Genomic DNA, 9,848 nt, shown 5'->3' with positions numbered 1-9,848 from the left:
TCCTGCTAACTGGAAGTGCACACTACACCAGTAGCACATCTTCACTTCCAATGGTTTGTGATTACTTTAACATTCTACCTCTTCATCATAAACAGGAAGCCAAACTCCAAACCGGTTTAATCTCTACCAGTTATCACTCAACATGCTCACACACACATGCATCTCACCTCATACTGGTGAAGTCACTGATAATCTCAACAACTACTTTTCTTTCGCCATACAGGTTGACAAGCCTTCATGTTAATCTTCTCAATACCTTATTTGTCTTTCACCATATCAGTACACTCTTCACCATACCAGTACACTCTTCTTCATACCGGATGACATACCTCTACCGGTAGCCTGCCTACAATACCGGTTGACATCAATGACAACTCAATGCCAACAAAACTACATTAAATGTAGAACAACTCTCACCTTCTCCAAAATCCAATGAACAACCTCAACCGTTGGAAACAAATAAGAATTCATCATCCATAGTAAAGACACAACATTCCATCATTGGTGATGAGCCTTAGTTTTATGCCTTTATTTGCAGACATTTTACTATACCTAGGACTTTTACATATTTGCTGATGGAACTTTATATTATGTTTTAACTGACTTTATGGACCTATTTGATGATCAAGTTACCTATAGTTTGGAACCTTTATTTTGACAAAACCATGAAACTTATAAATGCAAATATAAGTATTTACTATCTTTATATGATTGATGAATGTGTTGCAATAAGTGATCATGAAATGTGGATAGGAATGCTTGTTCTAATATTGGTGTTGCGGTTGCATGGAAGACTCTTTGTGATGAAATAGGGCTTCATTTGTAGCAACATGGCAGCATGGATAGGACTGGATATCAAGGTGTCGAAAAGGTCAAGGGTTGATACAACTTGGGCACTAGTTGTTCAAGCTCCTTAAGAAATCTTCAGAAGTAGACATGATTCATTAATAGTTTTGTTAATAGTCACGTTGGATGTTAGAGAATATCTAGGGAAGATTTACAGATGTTCAAGGATGGAACAAAGTCCTACTTGTCTTAGTTCTCCTAGAATTCATATTCTAAATAAAAATCTCCACCTAGATTTTCAGAAGTAGAGCGGCTTTTGTGGAAACTGTTGCAAGGATGAATATTATAAATCCTTCCCGTGTTTCCTAGTTAGTTAGTTGTTGTTTTGATAAAACAATGTTATGTTGTTAAACTAATTTTGAATAAAGAAGTTGATTTACTTGTTGGAATAGTGAAGTCTCTGATGTTTTAATATGGTTATGTGAGCTCAATAGTTAGTTTTTGTTGTACTTTTACTCCAGAAGACTCACCCAAGGGGGGCCACTTGGCGAGGATTATGTCTAGATATCTTTTATGCACTTTATCTTTCAAATTGTCTAATTTTGTTCTGTTAAGTTGCTCATTGTTTTCTCTTGCAGTCACAGACTGTTACTCTATGTCTGTTCCTGCAGCCATAGTAGAATAGAATAGTAATTTTGATATAAGTTAGAGGAATTTACATTTCATTGGTAGAGTTAGCATAGTGAGTTATAATTTTGGAGCAAGTTCCTTTCCTATGAAGATTTATTTAGCATTTCCATTTGCTTAGAATATGATAGGTTTGTTCCTTGACACTCTTGGTGCATATATTTTGTCATCCCATTTCAAGTTGTATGTCCTCATATTGATAAGATAAATGAGTTAGGGTAGTGGGGTTTGGATAGATACTAAGTTAGGAACTTGTGTCCCTAAGTTGAGTATTATGATGTGTTAACATCCATTGTTTTAAACCAACATTTTTGGTGTCGTTGTCAAGGATGGTGACAAACTGAGAGTTTATGGGAACATAGGATTTCATTTATCAAAGTCATTATTATATCAGTACTTTACTTCCTAGAATAGATTAACTTATTCATGTCATTCATGCAGGTCTAATGTTAGCTTTTCAATGTCTATATGCATAGAAGAAGATATGCCCTTGGGAGATTCCTTCCTAACCTGAATAACTCTGAAGAATATCTACATGAAGATCCAAATGATGAGCCAAAGATTGATCATTTTACATCTCTTTAAAGACCTAGATAATAACAGCCTAGATAATTTCATTCCTCCACCTGAGCCACCATTTGTAGAGAATCCATTTGTTGCATTAGTAATTGACCAAGGCAATATGGCAAGCATGGGTGGTGGTGGTGGGGGCGGTGGTAACAATACACCCCCACCTCCTAATTTGACCTTTAAGTTTCCTATTCCACCACAGGGAGCCAATGTCAATCTGAAAAACATTCCTCATGTTGCTCTCCCTCACTTTTATGGCCTTGTTACAGAAGACCTTGTTAGTAGCAATCAAGAAGGAAGACTGAGAGGGGGGGTGAATCAGTCTTCACCGGATCAAAGAAAATTAAACTTCAAAACTTAAACTGATCAACTATAGCAATGAATCAGATAAGCCAGTTAATAAAAAAACACACAACTACAAGATTTTGATATGAAAAACTTGGTTAAGAGAAAAACCACATTGGGAGCCTACCCACAATAAGATGATACTCTACAATAGTATGTGAAAATATTACAATGGGGAATTGACATACATTTAGGCACATTACCTAGAGCTCACTGCTCAAAATATATATGCCCGGAAGGCTACAACCCTTAGGGAAGTCTCACTGATTTACAATATGATTTGTAGTACAATCCGAAAGAAATGAACTATAATGATAGCATCTACAAATGTCGGATGATAGTTTTGGTTAAGCACAATTGTCTTCTCTGCAACACCAATTTCACCTCAACAATTCATTGAATGATAAGTCTCTTGTTTGCATAATCACCTCTCTCTAATAATGTAGACACAACACCGAAACCTAAATTACATAAGTATCTCACCTATAAATACAAATCATCAACCTTGATAACAAGGTCAACTAAACCCTAACCCTCAACTCACAATTACAAAAATTACATTACACGATACAAAGATCAATCACCAGACCAATATAATTATTTACATTAGATAGCATGGACCTAATTCAAATTCCCAAATGATCACATCCACCGGAAATTATGCCAAGATCAATCGCAACACGCTACACCACCAGAAATACTGCATAACACGAAAATCATCACTGGTTCACAGAAATCACCAAAAATTTGCACAATGATCAATGTGGATCACCAAAATAAATAGGTCACGACAAGGAAACAGCAACAAACATGTTAGAACCATTCAGAACAACTGCACCAACACCACTTTTCAAATATTCATCGATAAGTATCTAGAAAGCTCAAGAACACAACCAATCGGCAACTGTCACAAAGAAAGATAACTTGCAGAGCACCAAATGATGAACCATTGGAAATAAAGATACACAAGATCATCCCAAAAAAATCCCAAAGTATCAGCACAAGATCTGATCACACCAGAATATACTGGAGAAAATATCAGATTCTACAAAACAGTGATCAGCAAAACCAAACTTCAAAACCGGATCAGAAGATCTTCCCAAACTCACCAGAATAGATCATAAGAATATGTTGACATCAATGACAACAACATATTATAGAAGCAATAATGACAACAACCAAATCCAACAATCTCTCCAATAATCCAACAATCTCCCCCTTTGGCATTGATGGCAACATATGAATGTGAAAAACAGTCAATGCAAAGAAAGAAGATATCACCAACAAACTCCCCCTAAGATCAAAATAGATAAAGCAGTTTTTCACATGATCTCTCTCCCCCTTTGACAATAATTCCAAAGATCTCCAAAAAACAAAATCAAACTCTCTCCCAATATAGAATCATGAATCTCTCTCCCCCTGGGATACACAACCAAATCAATAGACTACTCCAACAGAGGAGTAGCATCAACTCATCAATCTGGATAAAAGAATAAGGCTTTGAATTCCACCAGATCAATGAAAATCAATGAATCTAATTCTCATCAGGAGGGGTGAATACCCCTAACTTGTCTCTCAAATAGACAAATGTATCTGTAGGCCAAGGTTTAGTGAAAATATTAGCAATTTGTTCCTTTGTAGATACGTACTACAGCTTCACCTTCCCTTCACTGACTTTCTCTCTCAAGTAGTTATATTTGATTAGCACATGCTTAGTCTTTGAATGTTGCACCAGATTCTTTGACATGTTTATAGCACTAGAATTATCATAAAATATAACAGTAGGCTCATTATGCTCTGATATCATTCAACATCTACTTCATCCAAACTATTTGAGTTCAATTACTAGCAGCAGCAATGTACTCAGCTTCAATAGTAGATAAAGATACTGAATCTTGTTTCTTGCTAGCCCATGAAACCAAATTCTTACCTAGAAATAATGCTCCACCGGTAGTACTCTTCCAATCCTCAACATCACTAGCCCAATCCGCATTAGTGTAAGCACATAACATGAAATCATCATTCTTTGGATACCATAAACCATAATCCGCAATTCCCTTTAGATATCTAAATATCATCTTAACAACAATGACATGACTCTCCTTCGAATCAACTTGATATCTAACAGTCATACACACAACATACATAATGTCAAGCCTAGTCTGAGTAAGATATAGCAGTCCACCAACCATAGATCTGTACAAACTCCAATTAGCTTTAGGAGATTCGTCATTTTTGGACAGTTTACAACCAGTCACCATAAGAGTTCCAACCGGTTTGGAATCATCTAGTCCAAACTTCTTCAACAATTCTTTTACATACTTAGTTTGAGATATAAAGATACCTTTTCATGTCTATGCAATCTGCAAACCTAAGAAAAACTTAATCTCAACAATCATAGACATCTCAAATTCTTTCTGCATATCACCAACAAACTTCATACTCATATCATCATCACCACCAAAGATAATATCATCAACAAAGACTTCAAAAATCAAAATGTTATCATTTTTTATTTTATACAGATTACTATCAGCAACACCTTTGGTAAATCCCAATTTCAACAGATATTTGTCTAATCTAGCATACCAGGCTCCAGGAGCTTGTTTCAGTCCATAAAGTTCTTTCTTCAACTTACATACCATGTCTCCATCATCCGATGATGAAAATCCATCAGGTTGCTCAATGTAAACTTTTTCCTCTAGATCACCATTCAAAAATGTAGATTTGACATCCATCTGATATACCTTGAAATCTTTATAAGAAGCAAAACAAGTAACAGTCTAACAACTTCAATTCTGGCAACCAAAGAAAACATTTCTTCATAATCAATCCCTTCTTGTTGTGAATACCCTTTGCAGACCAGTCTAGCTTTATTTCTGACTACATTGGCTTCATTTAGTTTGTTCCTGAAAACCGACTTAGTACCAATAACATTTTTATCCTTAGGTCTAGGCACAAGTTCCCAAGTGTTGTTCTTTTCAATCTGATCCAACTCTTCTTCCATGGCTCTTATCCAGTTTTCATCTTTACAGGCTTCAACAACATCTTTAGGTTCAACTTTAGAAATCAAACATACTTCTTCTGCAACTAACCTTCTTCTAGTCATCACACCTTTATTCTTGTCACCAATAATCTGATTCTCAGAATGATTTAATCTAATACCTCATAGTCTTCTGATTGCTCTGACCCTCAGGTTCCTACACATTATCACCAGCAGTAGCAACATTTGGATTAACAGTCTCTACCAAATCATTCTACTTAGGCTCTTCAGGTTGAATAGGAGTTAAAACAACATGTTGACCATGATCATAAGCTTTGATCTCCTTCCCAAGGTTCTCATCCACCTTCACATTTGCAATCTCAACTATCTTTCTTGATCTCTTGTTATAGCACCGGTAGGCTTTACTCTTTGTGGAATATCCCAAAAAGATACCTTCATCACTTCTAGCATCAAATTTTCCAAGATTCTCATCTCTCTTAATATAACATTTGCTACCAAAAACTTTGAAATATTTCATAGTAGGAATATGACCAAACCAAAGCTCATAAGGGGTCTCACTGGTATCACCTTTGATATGAACTCTGTTGATTGTATAAACTGCAGTCCTAATATCTTCTCTCTAGTAGATCTTTGAGACATTTCCTTCAATCAACATGGTTCTTGCAGCATCCAAAATAGTACGATTCTTCCTTTCAACAATCCCATTCTGATGTAGAGTCCTAGGAGCAAATAACTATCTTTTGATTCCATGCATCTCACAGAATGAATTGAATTCACTGGAACAAAACTCTCCACCTCTATCAGATCTCAGATACTTCAACTTTAATCCAGACTCGGTTTCAACTTTAGCTTTGAATATCTTAAATTTCTCAAATGCTTCTGATTTTTCCTTCAAAAAGACAACCAACATCATTCTGGAATAATCATCAATTAGTAGCATAAACTATCTATCACCCTGCACACTTCTAACATTTGTAGGTCCACATAGGTCAGTATGCACAAGATCCAGCAATCCATCAAATGTATAAGGTTTTCTCTTGAAAGAAATCCTTGTTTTCTTACCCAACTGACGCTCCTTACATACCAGATTAACAGATTTAACAATTTTAGGAAGATCTCTAACAACTTGTGTAGAACTGATCTTAATAAATGAATCAAAGTTTACATGACACATCCTTCTATGCCACAACCAACTCTCATCTATCTTAGCAATCAAACAACTTTTCTCACTAGCATTCAAATGAAAAATGTTACCTTCAGTCTTAATCCCAGATGCAATCTCTATACCAGAGGCATTCAAGATCTTGCATTTACCATCCTTGAATTATAGATCATAACCCTTATCAACCATATGTCCAACACTCAAAATATTATACTTCAAACCTTCAACATACAAGACATCATCAGTATTATGCTTAACATCAAAAGAAATAGAACCTCTCCCATGGATTACACAAGCTTTGTCATTTCCAAATCTAACTATTCCACCATCATACCTTTCCACACTTACAAATTTGATTTTGTCACCAGTTATATGATGTGAACAATCATTGTCAATCACCCATACACCCTTTTCTTCTACCTTAGCGGCCAAAGCTTTCTCCTCAACACAATAGCTTGTGGAATCACCAGGTACATGTCTATCTTCTTTAATGACATTAAACACAACTTCATCTCCTTCTGATTCATCATTTGTAACACCTTCATTTGTAGCATAATAATAGTTCTTCTGGTTCCTAAACTTCTGGTTGGACTTGTAAGGATTATCATACTTTTCATGCTTCTCATATCTATAATTCCTATCATACTTATCAAACTTATCATGTTTGTCATACTTAGCCATTCTCTCCAGACATATAGAAGCAAAATGTGCTATCTTGTTACAAGAAAAACATTTCAAGGGAAAATTTCCATCATACTTATCGGCACCTTTAGGCAATATTCGAGTAATCAGTGCTTCAATCTCATCAAGCTCTTTTTCTTGCTCTGCTATCTCTCTTGTTTCTCTTTCATATTTGGATATCCTGCACTCATCAAGGTCATACTTTTTCTTACTGGATATCGATGCTAATGCTTTAAATGCAGTCTCAAACTTTCCATGTGATTCTCCAAATTCGCTTAGCTCAAATGCAACAAGTATTCCAGCCAACACATCTATTGTCACTGTAATCACACTTCGGATCTTATCAATAGCAACAACCTTATGTTTATAAGCAGGATGAAAAGATCTCAACACCTTAGCAACAATCTCATCTTCTTCAATATTTCCATCGGCATTCTTGATACCAAGGACAAGTTCATTCATTTTAGCCATGTATGAATGCATGTTCCCATCATCTTCCATCTTCAATGTCTCATACTTTCCTTTGAAGCTATGCAACTTAGCAACTTTCACTTATTTATCACCTTCATACAGGATCTCAAGCTTCTCCCAGATCTCATGTACGATCTGAAGTCCCATAACATTTGTCATTTTAGAATCATTCAATGCACTAAGCAATTATTTCTTCACTCTGATGTTATATTCTTCTTCATTAACCTCATCGGGAGTGGATGGTCCATTCTAAGGAACAACATAAACATTGTTAGCAATCTTCCAGTAATCTTCTCCAAGACATTTCAAATGCACCTCCATTCGGCTCTTCCATATAGTATAGTTACTTCCATCAAACCTCAGACTATCCTTCTTGAAAAGATTACCTTGAGCTGCCATCTCAGATCTCCTCAAGCGATTAATATTCTACCAGAGGATCTAGCTCTGATACCAATTGTTACCAGCAATCAAGAAGGAAGACTGAGAGGGGGGGGGGTGAATCAGTCTTCACCGGATCAAAGAAAATTAAACTTCAAAACATAAACTGATCAACTGTAGCAATGAATCAAATAAACCAATTAATAGCACAACAAACAAAACCAAGATTTTGATGTGGAAAACCCGGTTAAGGGAAAAACCACGGTGGGAACCTACCCACAATAAGATGGTTTAGACTACAATCACTTACAACCCTCAGGGAAGTCTCACTAACTTACAATATGATTTAGACTATAATCCGGAAGAAATGAACTATAATGATAGCATCTACAAATACTTGATGACAATTCTAGTTAAGCACAATTGTCTGCTCTGCAACACCAATTTCACGTCAACACTTCACTGAATGATAAGTCTCTTGATCGCACAATCACCTCTCTCTGATAATGTAGACACAATATCGACACCTAAATTACATAAGTATCTCACTAATAAATACTGTAGTCACACAAATCTGTCCAGCTTAATTAAATAAATATTCGCTATTTATTTGATTAAAAATCCACTAGCCATCAGTTAATTAAATTAATATTTAATTAATTCATCTCCAAACATTCTCCTATTAATTAAATAAATTATTCAATTTATTTTAATTAATTCATTAAATCAAATTCACAATCAATTAAATAAATAAAATCTATTTATTTAATTAAAGTCCCCTTTTCCTCTTTTAAATAAATTAAATAAAAACATTTATTACCTGCATTTTCCTACAAATACAACTTGCACACATTTATTGAAATAAATGAATTTTTATTTTAATAAAATCCTATTTTCCCTCACCCACCAAATCCATTTGCAAAATCTAATCCCCTTCTAGATTCTTCTAACCCCTTCCTAATTAGCCTAATCCATCCCCTAATTATTGTCACATTCCTAAGCAAAATGAAGTCACTTCTCAAAGACTTCAAAAGTCTTTCAAAAGCATTTAATGTTTTGTGTGTTCAACAAATTAACCCCCAAAGTCTTCCAAGACCACTAATGGCTCTTACATGACCATTTATGGCTCTTACATAACCATTTATGGTTATTTCAAACTTGTCTCCCCAAACATTTATTGTTTTGACCATATTTATCCCTTTTTACATTTGCGCAAGAGTTTATCCATTGGATAAAAGCTTTATTCTTTGAATAAAGAGTTTATTCATTTAATTAATCTTTACCTTAACTCCCAAAGTCATGTCAAGCATTTAATGCTTATTCCCTCTCCTCCCAACCTATCTCACATTGACACTTGTCATCCTGAGATTGGGTTGAAAGCCCTCACATGGATTTGAAATCATTCAATCCTGACCCTTGTTGAGATTACTCAATCTCAACCATCCATTGCTCCATTTTCCCTATAAATAGAGCCCATTTCTTCATAATCCAGATCCTGAAAACTTGTATGCATTTAACCTATAGGCATTTTAGAGAGCATTTAGCATAGCAAACTAATATCTTTGTTATTTTAGTTAAAATCAATTATTTTAATAGCATCTAGTATTTTAGTTTTTCATTTCCCATTTGAAGCAAAATACTCAAATCTCAATTCTCCATAAGCATCCATAGTGCAAAAAGCTGCTGAGAGCTACACTATTTTGGAACTTGGAGAGGAGAGGAACAAGGGAGAAGGAGTTAAGAGCATGTTAGGAGGTATTTGGA

The sequence above is a fragment of the Cryptomeria japonica genome, chromosome 5 (assembly GCF_030272615.1).
Source record: "Cryptomeria japonica chromosome 5, Sugi_1.0, whole genome shotgun sequence".
Taxonomy (NCBI): domain Eukaryota; kingdom Viridiplantae; phylum Streptophyta; class Pinopsida; order Cupressales; family Cupressaceae; genus Cryptomeria; species Cryptomeria japonica.
This window is presented reverse-complemented; position numbering follows the sequence as displayed.